General features: G+C 37.8%; 1 protein-coding gene and 1 pseudogene across 1 annotated transcript in view; one reads left to right on the top strand and one right to left on the bottom strand.

Moving 5' to 3' along the window:
• Positions 1-24,153, top strand: part of ARHGAP32 (Rho GTPase activating protein 32) — a 311,240-nt gene that overhangs the window by 3,509 nt on the left and 283,578 nt on the right. The window lies entirely within an intron of this gene.
• LOC116645951 lies at positions 5,633-5,741 on the bottom strand (annotated as a pseudogene).

Genomic DNA, 24,153 nt, shown 5'->3' with positions numbered 1-24,153 from the left:
GACTTCCTGCTGAGCAGGGAGCCCGATGTGGGACTCGATCCCAGGACCCTGGGATCATGACCTGAGCTGAAGGCAGACCCTTAATGGACTGAGCCACCCAGGCGTCCTCAGACTAAGAATGATTTAAAAATTTTATTTTATTTTTTTTAACAAACAACAAATATTTATTGAGCGCCTATGATTTAAAAATTTTAAATGAAAAAAAATCGAAGATTATTTCATAGCACGTACAAGTTATATGAAATTCAAATATCAGTGTCCATAAATAAAGTTTTACTGGAACACAGTCATGCTCATTTGTTTGTGGATTGTCTGTGGCTACGTTGGCAGTACAACAGCAGAGTTGTTGCCGCAGAGACCTTATGGCATCAAAGCCTAAAATATTTATGATCTGGCCCTTTATAGAAAAAAGTTTGGCAACCCCTGATTTAGGACTTAAAATCATTTGCTTTACTTGGCACAAGCCTTATTTCCAATCAGAGCGTTTCAGGGGTTAAGACCCCTGGAAAGATGCTCATTTCTGCTTTGGAGCCACATAGACTTACGTTCGTATGCCATCTGTGGTATTTACAAACTTTGATCCTGGACAAACTAATTAACATCTTGGTGTCTCAGGTACCTCCTTGATTGAGAATAACAATAGAATCTGTCTTAGAAGTTGTAGTGATGATTAAATGAAATGACACTTGTCAATGCTTAACACAATATAAGCATGTAGTAAGCACTCAGTGAGTCATAGATGATGATTATAATGATGATTAAATATGCCTAAAATATTGTAGGTCACCTTTGCCCCGGTATTACAGAGTTGTTTTCTGAGTGGTATGCTACTTGTTACTGAATTTTCTCCTTTACTGAAACCATTAGTTAACAACTGATAATTGGAATAACGTGAGAAATTTCCCAGAAATTGTACTGTATTTTTATTAATCACTTGCTTATTTAGATGGTTAAAATGGTTGGAAAGAAATTTCTGCTCTATTTTTTGGAGATCCTGGTTCTTAACCATTCCCTGGTACTGTTCTGTGTTTGCAAACAATTTAAATACCACTTCTAATTTGGTACTGGTATTTTTTTTTAACTTCCCCCCCCCTTTTTTTTTTTTTAAAGAAAGACATGTGAGAACCTGTTTTAATGAGGCCAGGGTGTTAGATAACTTTCCTTTTACGTGTATGACACTCTAAGTTTCCCTTATGATTTGCATTAGCATCTCTATAACATCTTCAGAGTTGAAATAATAAAACAATTTTTTTCTAAAGGTAGACCTAGTTTACTGTCTAGAGGCTTTGATACTAAGCTGCTTTTTAAAGTATTTGGTTTAAATTATCTTACAACTGAGAAATTGGATGTGCTTTTCAACTTCAAGTGCTGGTTTATTTAACATGAATACCAAATTAAGAGTGAGCAAATAAAGGTCATTGTTCTAAGGGAGTTAAACAAAACAGAATTGGGGTCATTGTGGCTCTTGCATTCCTGCAAATCGAGTAGTTTCTGCCTTGGATGATGCTTAAGTGCGGTTGGATGATCCAAGGGAGACAAGGGAGGACACTAATGTTCCCACACTGTCCTTGGTTGAACAGGGGAATAGAAGCAGAAGGTCCCTTCCATAAAACCATAGAGCAGCAGTATCTGGAAAATTGAAGTGCAGGCTTCTAATTGTAGCACCTAAAAAAAAGTAGAAGTCTAAAGAAGACCCAGTGTCATGACGAGACAATATTTTCTCTTGAGGTTAAAACAAAAAAACCAGCCAGAGGTTATCTAGAGACATGAAGTTTGAGAGTGAATATTCCCCAAGTAAGTAAAATGTAGAGATTTGGTAAAATAGATGTTTACAGTTTCACAGTATACCTGGACAAGGGGGTCTTCCCTGGTATTGAAAGGAGATTGTTCTAGGTCAGGTTAAAAGGAAATGAGAAATGAGGTGTTTGGTTTAATTTCTCATAACAAATATATGAACCAGAATGCTAAGAGTGGAAGTAGAATTCTGGTTTTCAGAGAGATACTATTATTTGGCTTATGGTTATATATCCATTTACTACCTTATTTTATACTATGGATTATAATGTACAATACTATTGGAGGTTGCAGAGATGGAAAGCATTGAGAGGAAAAGCATGCATGACCTACGTATTATGAAGTGTTACGGTATGTTTACATTATCTCTATTAGAAAAAAAAAAAAAAGCACCCTACTCTGGGTAAGAATTCTAAAGTAGGTATTCCATTTCTCTTATCTTTAAATAGTAAAATTTTTATTATCTGGGGTTCAGTCTTATAATCTTGGATATCCGTCTTGATCTTGACTTCATTGTTTTTATTGCCTTGTGTGTAGGATGGAGAACCTGACAGTCCTTACTAGTTGTTTTATATCCAGTGGCCTTCCCAGATTCAATAACAATGCTGTCTCCAGTAGGATGAGGGAAACCAAATCTCTTTTATCAGTGAACTGAAAAGTATCCATTGAGTACATACTATGTGTTTTGAACCATGCTAGATGCAGTGGAGAATAGATACTTAAAAAGGTGGCATTGAGTCACTACTCTCAGGAAGTGTTCATTTCATTGGGAAGATAACTCTATTATGAAAAAGAATATTATAAAAGAGTAGGCAAAAGGACAGGGGGATGACCCTTGATGTGGCAGTTTGAGGACTTGGGGTGTACTGTTGGAGAGGATACTTTGTGGCCTTGAACATTGGTAAAATGAGCCTAGTAGACTCCCTTCAGCTCTGAGATTTGGTCATATTTTCTTTGACAGAGCTGCAGCTATCTGAATCAGCTGTCAGGAGACAACCCTGTGAACTGTTCAGTCCAGGCCAGGTTTTTACACTCATTCTGTATAATAGCTTAGTTTACTAGAAGCTGGGAAAGGGTTACTTAAATTTCCTGGAAGTGCATTCAAGGGGCAACCTTTCTCATGAAAAGTGAAGCATTTGAGAAGTGGCAAGACACAAGTGTCCCTGCTTCTGAGGCAATAAATTTGTGTCTTGGATCTCATTCATTTTTGCTTTCTTAAGGCCTTCACTTCTGCAAAATTTTCTTCTGTAAATTATTCTCTTCTTATTGGATCATCTCTTTGTGTATGTTGACATGCTTTATATTACTTGGAGCAGTGATGATTAATCATTCACCAAGTGACATTCTGTGCACCTTCCTTTTAGTAATAGGACCCTCAGGTTTTATCTGGGCACATGGCTGCCCAACTATACTACATTTTCTCGACCTTCTCTTAGAGCAAGTGTGGGAATGTGATGAAATTTTGGCTAAATGGATGTGACTGGAAGTGATGTGTGTGATCTTGGTCATGGCTTTAGAAAAGAAGCTAGTTGCTTTCTATTCCTTTTCTCCCCCTTTGGCTGAGGATGGTGTAGTCCTGGTGCACGTTGTTCAACCTTACAGGTGAGAGCAACATTTTAGTGGGAGAAGGATCAGTAAGATGGATCCTTGGATGATCTTGTGGAGCAGAGCCACCTACTAGCAATGAACTGCTCATTTATCTTCAGATGGTTAAGTGAGAGAGGAATAAAATTCTATCTTGTTTGAACCACTGATATCTTAACTGAATGAATAATTTCTCTTAAACCACCTTTTCCTCTACCTTAATGATTTCCTTCGGCTGTTGACCAATTTCTTTGATCCCTATGCAGTAACAGTTGTTTATATTTGCCATGTCCTCTTCCTCACCACTCATTCTCTTCTTTAGCTTGATCCGTTTGAGCTCTTGTTCCAGCACTCCACTGAAATTGGTTTTTCCCTCAGTTTTATGGAGAAATAATTGACATCACTGTATAAGTTTAAGCTTAAACATATAGCATGATGTTTTGATTTATGTATGCTGTGAAGTGATTGCCATAAGAGATTCAGCTAACATTCATCTTCTCTTATAGATACAATAAAAAGAAAAGAAGAAAAGTTCTCATTATATGAATTCTTAGGAATTACTATCTTAACACCTTTTCTATATATCCTACAGTAGTGTTAGCTATCTTCATCATGTTGTACATGACATCCCTAGTACTTATTTATCTTATAACTGGAAGTTAGTACCTTTTGACCACCTTCCTCCAATTTCCCCTTCTCTCCATTCCCACCTCTGGTAACCAAAAGTCTTCTCTCTTTTTCTGTGAGTTTGGGTTTTTTTTTTTTTTTTAAAGATTTTATTTATTTATTTGACAGAGAGAGACACAGCGGGAGAGGGAACACAAGCAGGGGGAGTGGGAGAGGGAGAAGCAGGCTCCCACTGAGCAGGGAGCCCGATGCGGGGCTCGATCCCAGGACCCTGAGATCATGACCTGAGCCGAAGGCAGACGCTTAACGACTGAGCCACCCAGGCGCCCCTGTGAGTTTGGGGTTTTTAAATATAATTTGATTTTTCTAAGATTTTTGCATGTAATTGAGATCATAGAGTATTTGTCTTTCCTTGTCTGATTTATTTCACTTAGCATGATGCCTTCGAGGTCCATCCGTGTTGTTGCCACTGGTAGGTCCATGCCATGTTGTTGTTTAATGGCTGAATAATACTGCATTGTATATATACCACAGCTTTTTTATCCATTCATCTATTGATGGACACTTAAGTTGTTTCAATGTCTTAGCTATTGTAAATAATGCTGCAATGAATGTGGGGGTGCAGATATCTTTTCCAGCCAGTGTTTTTGTTACCTTTGGATCTGTTCCCAGAAGTGGAATTGCTGGATCATATGATCCAGCATATGGTAGTGCTATTTTTATTTTTTTGAGGATCCTCATACTGGTTTTCATAATGGCTGTACCATTAGTCCCACCAAGAGTGCACAAGGATTCCCTTTTCTCCACATCCATGCCAGCATTTGTTATGTCTTGTCTTTTTGATGATGGCCATTCGAACAGGTGTGAGGTGAGATCTCGTGTGTGTGGTTTTAATTTGCATTTCCCTAATGACTACTGATTTTGAACATCTGTTCATGTACTTGTTGGCCTTTGTATATCTTCTTTGGAGAAATGTCTGTTGAGGGACTTTGCCCATTTTTTAACTGGGTTGGTTGGTTGGTTATTCATTCATTCATTTATTTATTTATTTGCTGTTGAGTTGTAGGAGTTCTTTATATGTTTTGGGTATTATCTCCTTATCAGACACATGGTTTGTAAATACATTTTTCCATTCTGTACATTGTCTTCACTTCGATGGTTTCTTTTGCTGTGCAGAAGCTTTTTTTTTTTTTTTTTTTTTTGTCCCCCTTGTTTTTTTTTTTTTTTTTTTTTTTTTTTTTTGGAGACTTTTTTTTTTTTTTTTTTTGTAGTCCCACTTGTTTATTTTTGATTTTGTTGCTTGTGCTTTAGGTGACTATGATGCTGTAGCTTTATAGTATATCTTGAAATCAGGAAGTGTGATGCCTCCTTTTTTGTTCTTCTTTTGTAGGATTTCTTTGGCTATTTGGGATCTTTTGTGGTTTTGTATAGATTTCAGGAGTGTTTTGTGTACTACTGTAACACATGCCTTTGGAATCTTGATAGGGATTGTATCGTATCTAAAAATGGCTTTTGGTAGTATTGATATTTTAACAGTCTTAATTCTTCCAGTCCGTGGACATGGGCTACCTTCCCATTTATTTGTGTCTTTGATTTCTTTCATCAAAGTCATGTAGTTTTCAGTGTAGAGATCTTTCACCTTCTTAAATTTATGTGTAAATATTTTATTTTTCAATTAGCAATAATCGCACCTCAGATAAACCTCATTGGGTATGATACTGCCACTGCGCAAAGCTTATTTTATTGTTTTTGATGTTATTGTAAGTGGAATTGATTTCTTTATTTCTCTGTCAGAGATTTTGTTGTTAATGTATAGAAACACACTGATTTTTGTATAATGATTTTGTATCCTGCAACTTTACTGAATTCATTGATTGGATCTAACAGTTTTTGATTAAGTCTTTAGGATTTTCTGAATATAAAATCATGTCATCTGCTGATAGAGACAGCTTTACTTCTTCTTTTCTAATTCTGATACCTTGTTTTCTTTTTCTTGACTGATTGCTCTAGCTAGGACTTCTGGTACTGTGTTGAATAGGAGTGGTGAGAGTGGACACCTTTGTCTTGTTCCTGATCTTAGAGAAAAAGCTTTCATCCTTCCACTATTGAGTATGATGTTAACTGTGGGCTTGTCATATATAGCCTTTATTATGTTGAGATATGCTCCTTCTATGCCTAATTTCTTAAGAGTTTTTATCATGAATGGATGTTGAATTTTGTCATGTTTTTTCTGTGTCTATTAAGATGATCATATTCTTTTTTTTCATTCTTTTAATGTGATGTATCTCATTGATTGATTTGTGTATGTTGGACCATCTTTGCATCCCAGGGATTAATCCCAATTTATCATTGTGAATGATCCTTTTAATGTGCTGCTGAATTCAGTTTGTTGGCATTATATTAAGAATTTTTGCATCTATATTCATCCAGGGATATTGGCCTATAGTTTTCTAATAGCGTCCTTTTCTGTTTTTGGTATCAGGATAATGCTGACCTTGTAAAATGAGTTTGGGAGTGTTCTTTCTCTTCAGTTTTTTGGAAGAGTTTGAGAAGGATTGGTATTAATTCTTCTTTAAATATTTGGTAAAATTCACCAGTAAAGCCATTTGCTCCTGGGCCTTTCTTTGTCAGGAGATTTTTGATTCAGTCTTACTAGTAATTGGTCTGTTCAGATTTTCTGATTCAAGCTTGGTAAACTGTATATTTCTAAGAATTTTTCCATTTCTTCTAAGTTGTTTGTTCAGTTTGTTGCTAGATAATTGTTCATATGAAATTGTTTTTAATCAAGACTGCAGTGACCTGTCTTGCCAAAGCCAGTGATTGGTTCAGTGTCTACATATTATTGACCTGTCACTCACCAGCATTTCACATTGGTCGACTAACTTCCTCTGACCTCCTTGCTACTCATTCTTTGTGTCTTTTTGCCAGCTTATCTCTGTCTCTCTACTGCCTCCCTAAAATTTGGAGTGTCCCTGGGCTCTCCTCAAGTGATTTTATCCATTTTCATAGTTTCAAATACCACTTATATGCTGATGAGGCTCAAATTCCCATCTCTAGTACTGATTTTTCTTCTCTTGAGCTCAAGGTTTCTCTAACTCCATTCTTCCACTTGGAAGTCTAACAGATACCTCGAATGTAACATGAACAAAGCAGAACTATGCATTATTCATTTTTTCATTTACTCCTCTCACCACCTCTCCCAAGTCTTTGCTATCTCAAGAAGTGGCACCACCATCTGCCTGGTGGTGCAGGCCCATGGAGTCATCCTCCATTTTTTCTCTTCTCATCTCATGTTAAGTCCTGGCAGCTCCACCCTCAGAGTACTAGACCTGACTACATCTCAGTTTTTTCACTGTTAAAAACCGAGGCAGTAGCCTTTCTCCTCTGGAAAACTGGCAGCAGACTTCTCTGCCTCTTCTTTTGTTTCTGTCCTACTCACTACCCCATATGCAGGAGCCAGAAGTAATGTTAAGTGTGAATCCGATCATATCACCTCCTTACTGACTTTCTAATACATTTAACACTAAAACTAAAGCTCAAAATTTTATCATGGAAGCAAAACCTCCATCATGGCATTTATGAAACCCTATATCAGTGGTTCTCAACTGGGGAAGATTTTGCTCTTAGGGGACATTTGGCAGTGTCTGGAGACCTTTTTGATTGTCAGACTCAAGGTGAGGTGGTGGGGGCAGTGTGTTACTGGCATCTAGTGGGTAGAGGCCAGGGATGCTGCTGAACATCCTAGAGTGGACAGGACAGCCCCCACCAACAAAGCATAATATGGTGCAAAATGTCTGTAGTGCATGATCTGCCTCCTAGCTTTCTCTTCAACCTCATCTTCCTTTATTCTCTTCTTTGTTCATTGGGCTGTAGTCATAATGATGTTCTTCTTATTCCTCTTTTTTCTTTTTTTAGTAGACTTTATTTTTCAGAGCAGTTTTAGGTTCATAGCAAAATTGAATGGAAGGTACAGAGATTTCTCATAAACTGCCTGCCTCCACACAGGCCTACCCTCCCTTATTATCAATATCCCCTGCCAGAATAGCCTATTTAATTTATAATCCCCTTCTCCACAAGGTATTTGAGGCGCAGAGGCTCTTGTCTAGCTACATACTGTATCCCTAACATTTTTACTTAATACATGTTTGTTGATGACAGAGGGGCCTGAGTCCATCCTGGGAATGGAAGACAAGGTTTTCAGTGATAATGATAAATCAGAGGATCCAACTGGGAACAATAGGGAAGGTTATGATTTTCTGGAGGATGGGGGGAAAAATCCCAGAGGCAAGTATGCTTTAGCCTTTATTTTGTAGTTAATTTTGTAGAATAGAGGAATTTACCTCCATTTTTGTGAGGAGGCGCATGACAAGAGTAAGCTGACAGCAGGAACTTTTTAAGAAAGAAAGGTTATCTCAGGTTAGCTTTCATTTCGCCTTGTGTTTCATATCCGTTATCTCTGCATGATCGTAAAGCTGCATGTTCATAAGATCATTGAATACTGAAATTATGTCAGCTTCTAGGGAATATGTGGTCTTAGCTTTCTCCAAAATTAGAATTCCTTCTACATTATCCCTGGGAGATAATTGTCTGCCCTCTACTTCTGTATTTGCAATGGCTGATGTTGCAAACTGTAACTCAGTTACATGACTGCCCAGCGCCTTTTAAAAAGAGTTCGTATTGTTTAAAAATTACTCATTATATTAAAGTGGAATGTACTTCCCTGCACTTCCAATACAACACAGATCTGCTTTATTTTTCACATGGTAACTTTTTAGCTGTCATGTGAAAAATGGCTGGTTCTTTTATCTTCCCACCAGCGTTTTCTCTTTCTAGGCTAAATGTACTCCTTTTCTTCAGTTTTTCCTCATATGACAAGGGATTTAGATCTTTTCCCTGGCCCATCCGTAACATTTTGGGACTCAGGGCAGGAATCCAAATTAAAGCCCATATGCCATATGTCTAAAAATGTACAAGTTACAAATCAAACTTACTGATAAAGATGTTCCATTGCCTACCTTTATAAATAAAACTTCATAATGACCTAAAATCAGAGTCAAAGGGGGAATTCACAGACTCTGTGTTTCACGCCAGAACATACTGAAGTGCAAAGAACCAGCCTCCAACCTGACATCCCCTTCTCATTCCAGGTTCCTTGTATGAGGGACTTTGTCCTTGCACATAGGGGGACACGCGTTCCCCACATACCTATCACAGCAACTTTTTTTAAAAGTTTATTTATTTTAGTAATCTCTACATCTAATGTGGGCTCGAACTCACGACCTCAAGATCAAGAGTTGCACGCTGTCCCGACTGTGCCAGCCAGGGCCCCTGCCCAGCAACTTTTTGACCATCCCTTGGGCGTAGGGCTGTAAATACTGTTGGTAGAATCATCTACCCTTGGGAGGATCAACTCAGGGAAGAGGCCTGAGCAGACCTGTAAATAGTCAGGAGATTCTGGGTAAGAGGAGGGCTGGGGTGTGTAGGCTGCAGTTGTGTACCCTTTTAGGCCCTGAGAACAGCTGGCCCCATGGTCAAGGGTGTGGCCAGCGGGAGGCCAGTGCATGGCCTTCCAAGGATCCAGGACCAGGATGGGGGTTCCATTTGCCTGGGTCCAAGGTAGTACTGTTCTATAACAGTTAGACTTTGGTCTTCACTCTCTTTGCCACAGCTGGTTATTGTGGAAAGTGTTACATTCCCTCTTACAGTGCTCCACATTAGACATGTTGTTTTAATTAGAGCTTCTTAACCAGTGTGCCAGACAATGCTTTGAATGTGTTACAGACATACTGATTTCCTGAGTCCTCAGAGAGGATGGTCAGTGACAGAGTGGTAAGAACTTTGGGGCTGATCATTGTTGGCCGCCACCAGCATGGCTTATTTACCTAGTGTGTCTGTACCAGTACTATCATTTTCTATATGTGTCATAAGTGAAAAAGATTGGGAAACCCTGCTTTAGACTGATGTACGGTCACTCTGCAGGTCTCATAGTGTAAACTGTTTTGCATACAGTTTTAATAGCATTTCTTATCACATCATTTGGTTTGCCTGACGGTGTTGGAGGTGTCAAAATAGGTTTGTGCCCTTCTTATTAATGAGGATATAAGTGGGGTATAGATGTAGGTTAAGTGGCTTAATGTAGCTACATATTCTCAGTCAAGTAGGGCAGTTGAAACTAGAACTCCATTCTTCTGACTCTTATTTTGGTATATTCTCTCTACTAACCCAAATTGGCTTTCATGTATTTTTTTTGGACAGTCTATCACTTCTGGTTCATTTAGGGCATGGAGGCAATTACATTTTTGTGGAGTTTTTCTGTCCCAACTTCTGTAATGTCATCTGCCTTTGTTGATATTTTTTAACCTAAAGACTCAGTTTTACATTTAATCCCTATTAAAAGGTTTTTCTTTTCTCTCTCTCTCTCTTTTTTTTTTTTGGTGTTTAATTGATCCATCGTTTTGAAACTTGATTCTCTGTATTATTCATTTTGATAGCTCTTGTCCCTAGATTGGCGTCATATTTATACTTAACTCTTGAATGACGTGGGTTTGAACTGCACAGGTCCACTTCCATGCAGATTTTTAAAAATAAATACAGTACAGTACTGTAAATATATTTTTCTTAAGATTTTCTTAATATTTTTTTCTCTAGCTTTATTGGAAGATTACAGCGTATAATGCATACATATATATATTAATTGGCTGTGTTATTGGTAAGGCTTCTGGTCAGTAGTAGGCCATTGGCAGTTAAGTTTTTGGGGAGTCAAAAGTTATATCCAACTGTGCAAAAGTTATATCCAACTCCTGCATTGCTCAAGGGCCAGCAGTGATGTTTGTTCAAAATGGTTACCTCTGAGTTGTTATAAAAGGTTAAGTCACATTAAGGCAGGAGAATGTACAATATATTTTAGAAATATTTTTTCATAAAACAGTTATGATAAAAAAGTTCTAGCACTTAGAGCTAAATTTATTACACTTTTTATTTAATGTCCATTCTGAATTGATCTTTACAAATGTTATTTTATTTAAACCTTAGAAAAATGTCATTTGCTGAGGTTATCCAATTAAATGGTGGATTGATTCAGAATTCAAATCTAGGTGGTTTGACCTCAAAATTTTCCTCAGTGTTACTCTTTTAAGTATTGTGAAATGACTTCTAAACATTTAACTTGGGCTGGGAAAGGGATGTTTTCCAGATTTATATTCCTTTTTTTCAAAGATTTTATTTTTTAAGTAATCTCACTATCCAACGTGGGGCTTGAAATTACAACCCTGAGATCAAGTTACATGTATGACTGAGCCAGGCAGGCGCTCCCCAGATTTACATTCTTACATTTAGAATAACTAATTCTCTAATGTCACTCATGCACGTTCCCTACTCCCCCCGAGAATTATCTGGTCTACACGTCAATAGTACTGAGGTTAAGAAACCCTGTTCTAAGGGTTTTAAGTAATCAAGGTTTTCCTTTGAATGTGTGGGTGCTTTTATATTTAGCTGACTATCATGATGATAGGTATTAGAATGTTTGAGCGATACAGAACTCCTTGTGCCTCCATAGTCTATATTCTTAATTTGTCTGCCTCCCTACTTGGGAGCAGGTGGTCAGTGAGAGGAGAGCATGATGTTTATCCATTTCAATTCTGTGTTTCTTCTAGAGAATCTGGATTTAATCCTAAAGGCTGAGTGGTGAAGATTGGGCTTTTTATGTTTAAATGCTTATTTTTATTAGAACTTTTGATGGGGAAAAAAACTTGTGAAGCATAAGCAACTAAGCTTGGCTTTTGTGCAAAAACTTGCTAGCTAAGATAATTTCTATGAGGAGTTGTATTTGTTGGTTAAAGCACAAATTTGAAGGAATGGTTGCTTAGCATTCTAATATAAGTTCTGTCTCTTTTCTCGAGTTTCAAGGTATGACCAGAATGTCATGGTAGCACTTTCCTGAGTTTCTTCACAGTAGCTTTCCCCGACTTAGATTTTGTGTTCCTTTGATCTAGATTGCCATACCCACCTCCTTAAACTTAAGTTTCCTGTGTCACTAACTAACCAAGAATTACAGTTCCCTAGTCCTACTATACTTATTAAATTCTCTGGCTTGTTTTTCAAGGAAATCTTCTTTATAATCCTCACTTCAGGATTTGGCTTCACTAAGTGCTAAATATCTGTCTTATTAATATTATCAACTGCCAACATTATTTAATTATTATTGAAATGCCAGGAACTATTCTTAAGCACCTTGCATCTATTATCAGCTTAATCATCACAGTTGCCCCATGAAGTAGTTACTCATACTAATTTTTTTTATTGTGGTAAAATTTACATAACAAAATTTGCCATCTTAACCATTTTTAGGTGTATACACGTTCAGTAGTCTTAAGTATATTTGCATTGGTGTGAAACAGATCTCCAGAGCTTTTACATCTTACAAAACTAACACTCATTAGTGTTAAATTAAACATTAAACAACAGCTCCTCATTTTTCCCTCCCCAGAGCCCCTGGTAACCTTCATTCTTTCTGTTTCTATGAATTTGACTACTTTAGATGCCTCATATAAGTGGAATCATACAGTGTTTTTCTTTTTGTGATGGACTTATTTCCCTTAGCATAATATCCTCAAGATTCATCCATGTTGTACCATGTGACAAGATTTCCTTTCTTTTTAAGGCTGAATAATATTACATTGTATGTATCTACCACATTTTGTTTATCCATTCATTCATTGATGGACACTTGGATTGCTTCCACCTCTTGGTTATTGTGAATGGTGCTGCTATGAGCATGAATGTGCAAATATCTCTGAGATACTACTTTCAATTCTTTTAGATATATACCCAGAAGTAGAATTGCTGGTTCATATAGTAATTCTGTTTCTAATTTTTTGAGGAACTGCCATACTGCCATACTGTTTTCCACAGTAGCTTTGCTGTTTTACATTCCTACCAGCAGTGCACAGGGGTTCCAATTTTTCCCACATCTTCATCAACCTTGTTATTTTCTATTATTTTTTATCTTTTTCTCATAGCCATCCTACTGGATGTGAAGTGATATCTCATTGTGGTTTTGATTTGCATTTGCCTGATTTTTTATATGCTTGTTGCCCATTTGAGTATCATTTTTGGAGAAATGTCTATACAAGTCCTTTGCCTACTTTTTAATTGGGTTTTTGTTGTTGAGTTGTTGGAGTTTTTTGTATATTCTGGATATCAATCTCTTAATATATGATTTCAGATATTTTCTACCATTCTGTGGGTTGCCTTTTCACTCTGTTAATAGAGTCTTTTGATGCACAAAAGTTTTTAATTTTGATGAAGTCCAGCTTATCTTTTTGTTTTTTGTTGCCTGTCCTGTTAGTGTCCTATCCAAGAAGTCATTGACAAATCAGTGTCCTGAAGTTTTTTCCTTATGTTTTCTTCTAAGAGTTTTATAATCTTAGCTCTTTTGTTTGGACCTTTGATCCTGTTTGAGTTAATTTTCTGGATATGTAAGATATGGGTCCAATTTCATTTTGCATATGGACATCCAGTTTTCCCAGTACCATTGTTGAAAAGACTGTCCTTTCCCAGCTGGATGGTCTTGGTACCCTTGTTGAAAATCATTTGACTATATATGTCAGTACTTATGCTGATTTTGTAGATGAGGTGATTGACATTGAGGTGTGACTGATAAGAGTATTAACACATTTTTTCAAAAAATTAATTAACCTCAAAGTAATCTGTATTTGGTACAGTAAGATGAAAGAGGTGTTTAGGGTTCTGAGGTCTTTTTTGGGGGTAGTCTTTTTCCAAGAGGAGAAGTGTCAGCAACTTTGCACCCCAGTTCTGATAGGTTGCCACCTCTATGCACTAAGCTGGTGATTTCCAAACTCTTAGCCACAAAACCCACAAAACCCCTATTTTCCCCAAGCAAAATCTTAGTGTTTCTACCGATGATTAGTATTTTGTTAGTTATATATTCACCTATAAAATAAATGTATAATATTTACCCATTTTTGCTAATGAATGGTAATACAAGTTCATGTATTTCTGGTTTCCAGTGTGTTGAAAACACATGTGTGTTATGGTCTTAAAAATTTGTGTCTGTTAGGGCGCCTGGGTGGCTCAGTTGGTTAAGCGACTGCCTTCGGCTCAGGTCATGATCCTGGAGTCCCTGGATCGAGTCCCGCATCGGGCTCCCTGCTCGGCAGGGAGTCTGCTTCTCCCTCTGACCCTCCCCCCTCTCATGTGCTTGCTCTCTCATTCTCTCTCTCTCAAATAAATAAATAAAAAAATCTTTAAAAAAAAAAAAATTTGTGTCTGTTATAGTTTTAAAAACAGATAATCATGTATTTACAGGAACACCTTCAGATCAGATGTTTGCAGAACACCTGATGCTTTGCCATGATGTCAGTGAGAAAACCAGTAGTTTATTTAGATATCTTTGAGGTTCAGCTTGTGATTATGGAGAACCATTTTTCTCTATGCAGAGTTAGAGTGTTAAATATGAGAAAGTCTTGACTTCTTTAGTGCTGAGATGTGAGGCTAATTGAAAGCCTAACAACTGGCCCAGAATGATTTTTTTCATTTCTCTACTGAGGATCTAAGGATAAGTGTCAAAAGACAGTCATTTTTCTGTGTGTCCTACAGTGGCTTAAACTTAAGGTCAACTCACATCTTGTATTTTAAGATACTGACATTGATAAAGATAACAGAATTTTTTGTAGTTAGTTGTAAGAATTTTATTCTTTGAGATTTGATTTTAATTTAAGTATGTCAGCAGCATTTGTTAATTTTGGAAGATAGTATTTTTGGGCTTCAGCATTCTTAGATAAAGTAAGGTGTTCAAGAAACAAATCATTCTGATTTAAAAAGTTATTTTTCCTAATGGAGTGTCTCCCACAAATTTACCATAGTTATAATAAAATGTACTGTATTTTTTAAAAGCTGTAATCATTACCTAATTACTGTGTACTGGCATTAAGTAATTTTGCAGAGCCCAGGATGCTTGAAAATTGGTGTAGCTGGCTGATATTTTAAGTTTAGCAACAATAAGTGATATTGACTCCTATTCAGGATATGATGTAAGAGTGTTTAAAAAGGAAGAAAGTTTAAAGGATTTGTTTGATTTCTTTTATGATCTTTTTTTAAAAAGATTTATTTATTTGAGAGAGAGTGAGAGCATGTGAGCAAGCGAGGGGGGAGGAGCAGAGGGAGAGGGAGAGAGAAACTCAAGCCGACTCTGTGCAGAGCCTGATGTGGGGCTCGATCCCATGACCCCGAGGTCACGACTGGAGCCAAAACCAAGAGTCAGATGTTCAGCCGACTGTGGCACCCAGGTTCCCTGGGTTTCCTTTCTTTTTTATGGCTGAATGATATTCCAGTGTGTGTGTGTGTGTGTGTGTGTGTGTGTGTGTGTGTGTACTAACTTTTCTTTATCCATTCATCTGTGGATGGACACTTAGGTTCTTTCTGTTTCAGCTATCATGACTAATGCTGCAGTGAACGTGAACGTGAGGTAGTGGTTTCATTTCCTTTGGGTATATATCCAGAAGTGGGGATTGCTAGATCATATGGTAGTTTTATTTTTAATTTTCTGAGAAATCTTCATACTGTTTTCCATAGGGGCTGTATCAGGTGATGTTCCCACCAACAGTGCCCGAGGGTTCCCTTTTCTTTATAGCCTGGCCAACACTTTTTGCCTGTCTTTTTTTTTTAAAGATTATTTATTTATTTATTTATTTAATAGAGAGAGAGACAGCGAGAGAGGGAACACAAGCAGGGGGAGTGGGAGAGGGAGAAGCAGGCTTCCCGCAGAGCAGGGAGCCCGATGCGGGGCTTGATCCCAGGACCCTGGGATCATGACCTGAGCCGAAGGCAGACGCTTAACGACTGAGCCACCCAGGCGCCCCTTGCCTGTCTTTTTGATGATAGCCATTCTAACAGGTGCGAGCTGCTATCTCATTGTGGTTTTGGTTTGAATTTCCCTGATGATTAGTGATGTTGAACATCTTTTTGTGTACCTGTTTTCTCTTTGTAGGGCTTCTCTGAAAAATGTCTCTTCAGGTCTTCTGCCTATTTTTGAATCAGATTTTTTGAAAATGCTTTTTCCTTTTTTAGGAAGAAAGAAATATACTTGGTATATTGTATATTTCTATTTTCTTTCTTTTTTTAGATTTATTTATTTCAGAGAGAAAGCGAGAGAGAGAGAGAGAGAGCGCGCACAAGCGGGGTGAGAGGCAGAGGGAGAAGCAAGCTCTTCACTGAGCAGGGAGCCTGATGAGAGACTTGATCCAGGGAATCATGACCTGAGCCGAAGGCAGACGCTTAACCGACTGAGCCACCCAGGCGTCCCTATATTTTCTTTTTTGGTATGTTTCTTTTTAGTGACTTTGTTGTTGACTCATTTGGGAAAACAAATAGGTTCTCACAGGTATGTTCAGCTATTTTCTCTTGGGATACATTCTGACCTGACATTTTAAAAACTTACCAAAGTGTATTAAACCATATTTTGAAATAATTTTAAAATAGTAGCGTTAGCTAGCTTTAACATCTTTATTTGTAAGTTGGGTTAAACTAATAACATTAATTTAGTAGATATTTACTACCTATATATTAGAAGTAGCTTTGTAAGGATGAAGCAGGGCCTTTCTTTTTGTTCTTTACATTGTCAGAAATTAAAAAAAAAAACAAAACATGAGACCTAGAATAGTTTTAAATATAATATAGTACAAACTTCTTTAGAAGTTGAGGAAAAACTCAAAGCTCAAGAGTTATATTTTAATTCTATTGTAGTTTATGTCTAGCATGCCTGATTTATTCTTTCATAAGTAAATATTGTTTATGAGCATTTTGCCTGATTTCCATATTTTCTCTTAATTTGTGTATGAGGGGCAGACATTATTTCTCCATTTATCATATAGTGATACGGTAATGGGTAAACATAAATATCCATAAGGTTAGTTACAAAAAATCATCAGAATTTGAAGAGTTTTTCTTCCAACAATAATAGTAAAAGGAATTTGTATATATTATTCCTAGTAGCATATTAATTTCCTGTTAAATAAGATTCTGATATATAGTTGACCCTTGAACAACATAGGTTTGAACTGTGCAGGTCCAGTTAGACATGGATTTTTTTTTTTAGGAGTAGATAGCAAAAGCCACCAGGCATTTATTTACAGCTGCCCACCCCAGTCCCCACAGGATGGAATTGAAGGTGACTTGCCTCAGTACATGGAGAGGCTCTCCGAGGCCTTAGCAGTTCCCAGGACCTGCACCAGGCAGGGCTGTAGGTCTCCCCATGTGCTGATGGGTGGCTGGGTGGAGCACCCTGGGCTGGCAGGCGGGGGGCAGGCTGAAGTGGAGGAAGGTGCCCAGAGGGCAGGGGTGGCGCTCTGCAGGGAGCCCCTGCAGGGAGCCTCATTTTCCCTGCCCCTCAAGTGTGGCCGGAGCTGCAGCTGGGCTCAGGCCAGTGGTATGCCTCCAGGCACACGGGGCAGCTGTGTTGGGCCTCCAGGATGCCGTTGCTGCCAGCACACACACCAGGTGTCTGCCACTGACCCAGGGCCACCTGGCTGCAGGACGTCTCCATCCCAGGGCCAGGCCTTGCTCTTGCTGCGGCCTGTCCCTGCCTGGCCCACCTCTATGCAGATTTTGTCCACTAAAAACACCTGTGGTACTGTAAATGTGTTTTCTCTTCCTTCTGGTTTTCTTAATAATATTTTCTTTTCTCTAGCCTACTTTATTGTAAGAATACAGTATATGATACATATGACATACACAATATGCGTAACTGTTTATGTTACGGATAAGGCTTTTGGGCAAGAGTAGACTTAGGTTTTTGGGGGATCAAAGGTTATACGTGGATTTTCAGCTGGGGTGGTGGGGGGCCGGAACCCCAACCCCTATGGTATTCAGGGGTCAACTGTATTTAGTTTGCCTTTTTTTCCCCACTGCACCGTTAATACTCTAGGAATCATTAGTGAGATGTTTAGAGTCTAAATTACTTTGATTACTAGAACAAATTGCTTTACAACAATTTGCTCCTGGTAGAAAGTGCTTTTCATACATTTATTTGCTTAAGTGTATGTCATGAAAACTGTTTGGTGAATTCCTTATCCCTGCTTGCTTAGCATAGGAGAGTTTTTTTTTTACTGGCTTTTTCTTTTAGCATGAGTGTCTGTTCAAAACAGGGGCCCTTGTTTTAGCATGTAGAACTCATAAATTCATGTAGCTGGAGCTGTTCTCTTACAGGCTAGCCTCTTGAAGGTAGGATGGGAAGTTCTGAAGCAGGAAAAAAGTTTTAGAAAAATTTTCAGATTAGACTTAGCTAGATTAGTGATATGAAAAATATAATATTCTTAGTGTTTCAGGGTTATGGACTTTAGAAGTAGAAAAAAAGAAACTCTTGGTTAAGTCAGCCTATAAAGGTACTAGCAGTTTAGAAATGTTTCTGAGTTAATTTTATGCAAAATCTGAAATGACTTTTTCTTTACTTGAAAGCCTTTTTCTTCTGTTTAGCTGTGTTCAGAGCCACCTTATACTAAATTTTAACAATATTTCTGTATTCCTATAATCTTTGCTGTGTGATTTATTCTTTTTGCTTCTTTCAGCTGTCTTCCTTTGTACTTTGTGCTTATGAAAATAAAAAAATCTGAGTTTGGACCTGTTGTCTCTGGGGAGAATCATGTTTAGCACAGTATTTGTGGCTCAGTAAATTTTAAGTAGTATTGCCAACCTTCTGGAAGCATTTGCCTTAGTTAGAAACAATGATGGAAAGTTTTCTGTGTGGAGGATGCTCTCTTATCTTGGTATCAGCAAGGTCCTTTCAGCATCTTGCTTTAGTTTGTGTCTGTGTAGTTAGTTCTCAGCTCTGCTGCTAGAAAAATTTCTTTCAAAAACACTCATGCAGTTCCTTTTGTGATTACTTATTGGATAAATTTTTTGGGGTAATTATTATTTTTTAAAGATTTTATTTATTTGAGGGAGAGAGATCTACAGAGATACTGAGGGAGAGCACAAGCAGGGAGGAGAAGGAGAAGCAGGCTCCCCACTGAGCAGGGAGCCCAAAGTGGAGCTCAATCCCAGGACCCCAGGATCATGACCTGAGCCAAAGGCAGATGCTTAACCGACTGAGCCACCCAGGCACCCCTGGGGGGAGGGTAATTATTTTTTGATTATTCAGCTAAAATAACAGTATTTTATTGTACTAGAGTAGATTTTGGAGATTGCTATTAGCACATGCAAGTAGTAGGAATTTATTTAAAAATTGGTCGTTTAAATGGATAGTTTTAACAATTAAATGTGTGACTTTTATGCTTAGAGTTATTAAAATGTAAAAATAAAGGTAAAATTACTTGTATTTTAAATTATTATGCATTTGTATTTATCCTTTAGGCTCTTTTCTATTTTAGTAAACTATAACTTTGAGAGCTCTCATTTAAGCCTGTTTATTGTCAGATTTTAAGAAAGAACTTTTAGATTTATAACTTTGTATAAAATCCCATAATATATTTCTTTACTTTTTATCATATATGATTTAAAATAGAGAAGGACAAGGATGAGAGAAATCCTGAAAAACAAACTCAATGAAAGCTTTACAAAATCATAAGTATGATAATTATGACAAGAAATCATAAGACCATTACTGCCAGTGATGTTCTTTGTGTTTGGCTAGAATCAACATTCATTTATGCCCAGGTAAATAAATTATTTTATTTTACAAAAGGGATTTAATAATTTATGGTTGAAGCGTAAATGAAATACTGTGGCCCTTCAGTTAAGTAATGCACATGCAGGCCGCAAATGTAAAAGTTCAGTCAGTGTGGTTGTTGCAGCTCATGTCATTGAAGGAATGGGGACAAAAGTTTGTTTGTAACTACCATGGAACTGAGTACAAAGACGCCAGTGACCTTTTAACTTCTGTGGCTGTGCATCTGAACAAGGAATTGTTTGAGGATGGGAAAAGCTGCCAGTAGACTTGGGATATGCTTTCTCCTTGCTTTCCACAGAATTGTTGAATGACCCTACTCCAGAAAAACAAAAAAGTAAAAACAAAACAAAACAAAAAAACCCCAAAACCAAAAAACTACCCAAAAAACCAAAAAACAAAAAAACAAAAAAAACCCCCAAAACCCCACACCAAACACTTAATTGGAAGAAATTTTTATTAGTCTCAGAAGAATCTTAGGTCCACACAGTTAAATCTAATTAGGTGCGCATATCTCAAAGTGATAGTCTCTGTAAAAATGTTATCTTCACTTACAAAAATGGCAACATTAATTACTGCCATTTTCTGCATGGGCAAGGCTGATAGAGGCTTGTGGGTTCCTTCCTCTGCTGTTATCTTTTTAAAACCTCTCCTCCAGCTCTACTGGTTGAAAAGTCCTTCTGTATTTGGGTCACATTAATTCCTTAGTTTTCTGTTACATTGTTTAAAGGTTGGGCATTATTCAGACAGTGAAACCCATAAATATTTGTCAAGCGAATACACAAGATAAGTGTTGTTTTTTGTGTGAGAAAGTAGGAATAATGGCATTTGCAGTACTTTTATTTTTTCTCCCAAGGTAGTTAATAAATATCTAGTAACATCTCTCAATAAAAGAATACCATAAATACAGTATCTCTTTTGCAGATAAAGAGTCCCTCAGGCTTTGAGTTTACTTCCCTTGGTCTCACTAGCCAGTGTTCAAACTGGGGCTCAGATAACAAGGTTTTATTTCAAAGTTGTTTTTGAAAAGTCTGAGGAATCAATACTGCTATCACCATTTTGGAGAAAAGCTGTTTCTGGCTTATATGATCGCGTATCTCTTTTACCCATGATTAATAAACAGGATGTTTGTATTTGAAATCAGTGCAGCGATACACCATTAAATAGTGCCTGCGCTTTGAGGTAGTTCCTCCTTGCCATCAGTTCTGCCTGCGTACATTTCTTTTCATATACTTCTGGGTAGTTCTCTTTATGATCAGTGGTCAGCACCATGAATTGGTTTATAGGTTATGATACATTGCAGAGATCTCATGTTGCTTAACTGGAGCCACGGAGATTGAGTCTTGACTTCATTAGCAACTTTGTGAGTGAGAAAGGGGTAAGGTGTAAAAAATTAGTGTGGGTAGTATCATAAGAAAAATTACTTTTAAAAATGTTATTTATTTATTTATTTTAGAGAGAGAGAGAAAGAGAGAGAATGGGGGGGAGGGGTAGAGGGAGAGAAGGGAGGGAATCCTAAGCAGATCCCATGCTGAGCATGTAGTGCGACATGGGGCTCGATCTCACAACTCAGATCATGACCTGAGCCGAAACCAAAAGTCAGACGCTTAACTGACTGAGCCACCCAGGCGCCCTTTAAGTAATTTCTTAGTAACTTTTCTAATGTGTTAATTTATTAATATAGATTTATGAGAAGTTTACAAATTCTTAACTGATTGATACTTGGAGAATTTTATTCATTATATTCCATATGAAAAATTACTTAGGAAGTTCAGCCTTGTGTCTTGATTTATCAGCTACTCTTATGAAATAGAACAGTATATTGGCAGAAAAATGCCTAGGATGACTAGGACCTCCAGGTGTTTGTTGTCCTGGAGACTAGCTGCCCTGTGGAAGTAGAGATGTAGAATGGAGAGGACTGTAGTTGTGAAGGGAAAGTTTGGCTGTCAGGGAAGATGGGTGAAAGAGAATGGGAGCTGGGAGCTGGATCAGGATGAAAGGAGGGACATAGAAGATACAAATATCTACGGAGGAGCCTTCTTTCACATCTCAATCTGAAGGAGACCAGAGAATGGAATCAGAACAATCAACTGCAGGGATCAGATGATCTTTATCTGGTAGACCAGACAATCCTTAAATGTTTCAGTGATTAAAAAAATAATTAAACTTCCTTAGGTTAACTGATGTATATCTTTTATTCAGTTTTAGCTTTGGTTTATTTTAATTAAACTCTTTCCTGTGATATGTATTGAACTTCGTTTAGACTTTATTTTTTTTTAAAGATTTTATGTATTTTATTTGTCAGAGAGAGCACGTGCGTGCACGTGCCCAAGCAGGGGGAGTGGCAGGCAGAGGGAGAGGGAGAAGCAGGCTTCCCGCTGAGCAGGGAGTCCGATGTGAGGCTCCATCCCAGGACCCTGGGATCATGAGCTAAGCTGAAGGCAGATGCTTAACTGACTGAACCACCCAGGCGCCCCTGAACTTCATTTAGACTTTAATGTGATAGTTTTTTTTTTTTTTTTTAAAGATTTTATTTATTTGACAGAGAGAGCAAGACAGCGAGAGAGGGAACACAAGCAGGGGGAGTGGGAGAGGGAGAAGCAGGCTTCCCGCTGAGCAGAGAGCCCGATGTGGGGCTTGATCCCAGGACCCTGGGATCATGACCTGAGCCGAAGGCAGACGCTTAACGACTGAGCCACCCAGGCGCCCCTAATGTGATAGTTTTTTGAGAACAAGTAAACCTTAGCACAAAACAGAGATGGTATTTGACAAAACGCTGTAGAATTGTCATGCAACATTTAGTGAACCGTCCCTTTTTAAAATCTTGCGTGAAATGTGTGTAGTTACTTTCTTAGACAAAAGTAAAAATTTCTTTGAATAGTCCATCCCATTTCATTAAATGGATACTTTATGCAGAGAAAAGATCAAAAGGAGGGCTGAAGAATGTGAGAAATACTGGCTAAATATAGCAGTATTCACACCTACTACATTGAGAGGAAAAGTTTGTGTTCTGCTAACTCTATGTCAGCAGAAAAGTGCCTCGTTACTTGAATTTATGAAATGGCAAATGCTAGTAGCTAAGTTAATTTGATTGGTGAATAATGCTTTAGATCAGAAAAGGACAGACTGAGAATTCATTGTTTATTCTGAAAAAATTTGTCAGGAAATAAATACTCTCTTAAGGATTTAAGAAGTTCTGTTTTTTTTTTTTGATTCATTATTAACTTACTACATCCAAGTACTATTTTAGAAAACTTTGTTAATCTTTTTGGTAATTTTTAAAAAAAAGATTAAAATTGAAATATGAAAGGAAAATAATCTGGACATCTTATAAATTGCTAGATTAAAAAAATGCACTGTATTTAATATTGGTAAGCACATAAAGTGCTCCTCATAGTTGTGGCAGATTTCTGATTGCCTCTCTAATATCCATTTTTTCCCCTTTTCCTTTCTAATAGGACCCAAGTTTTGTTACAAGCAGAAGTATGCCTAGCTAAAAAAATTTCTTAGTCTCTAGTTCATCTGGAGTAGCCATGTGACATAGTCCTGGTCAGTGAGGTGTAGGCAGAAATGTTTGGATGAAGTTTTTGGGAAGGCCTTTTACTCATTACTTTTTCTTCTTGCCTGGAAATTATACATGATGCTTGGAGCTGATCCAGTATTCTAGAGACTTTCAGAGAAAAGCCGAGAGCTTTACAGAGATCTTCAGCTGCCAGACCGGCGATAAGTGCTTCTTTCAGAACTTCCATTTCATGAGAAGAGTAAGCCCCTATCTTCTTTAAGCCACTGTAATTTGGACTTCTGTTACACACATCAGAACGTTATTCCTAACCGATAAAATAATTTACATGTCCATTATGACATACTTTCAGGAGATTTGGAATCTTTTGGTAATAATTTAACAAGGGGTTTATCTAACTTCAGATCCAGAAGATCCTAGGATTTGGGGGATTATTTCTGTCTTTTAGACTCGATTGCACCAGCTGGATAACCAGCTGAATGATGGATAGTGGTTACTGCTGGAGGTTTGAAGGAAATGCAAGGAAGTATTCAAACTAGTCTAGCATTTCCCACTGTCATTTTATCCTCTCTTTCATTTCAAGTCCCTGGCTCCATCTGGGTCCATAATCTATGTTGAAACTGTTAGAGCTCCTTCTTTTTTTTTTTTATTTTTTTATTTTTTAAGATTTTATTTATTTATTTGAGAGAGAGAGAGAGAGCACATGAGAGGGGGAGGGTCAGAGGGAGAAGCAGACTCCCTGCTGAGCAGGGAGCCCGATGCGGGACTCGATCCCAGGACTCTAGGATCATGACCTGAGCCGAAGGCAGTCGCTTAACCAACTGAGCCACCCAGGCGCCCCTAGAGCTCCTTCTGAATGGAGGGGATTTAGGGTCCTCTGGATTGGTTAACGATGGAATCTGACCAATGACCTGCTCTCCCTCTATATCAAGATTAATTGTAGAGATTG

The sequence above is a fragment of the Phoca vitulina genome, unplaced genomic scaffold, assembly GCF_004348235.1.
Source record: "Phoca vitulina isolate PV1807 unplaced genomic scaffold, GSC_HSeal_1.0 scaffold34, whole genome shotgun sequence".
Classification (NCBI taxonomy): Eukaryota; Metazoa; Chordata; class Mammalia; order Carnivora; family Phocidae; genus Phoca; species Phoca vitulina.
This window is presented reverse-complemented; position numbering and strand designations above follow the sequence as displayed.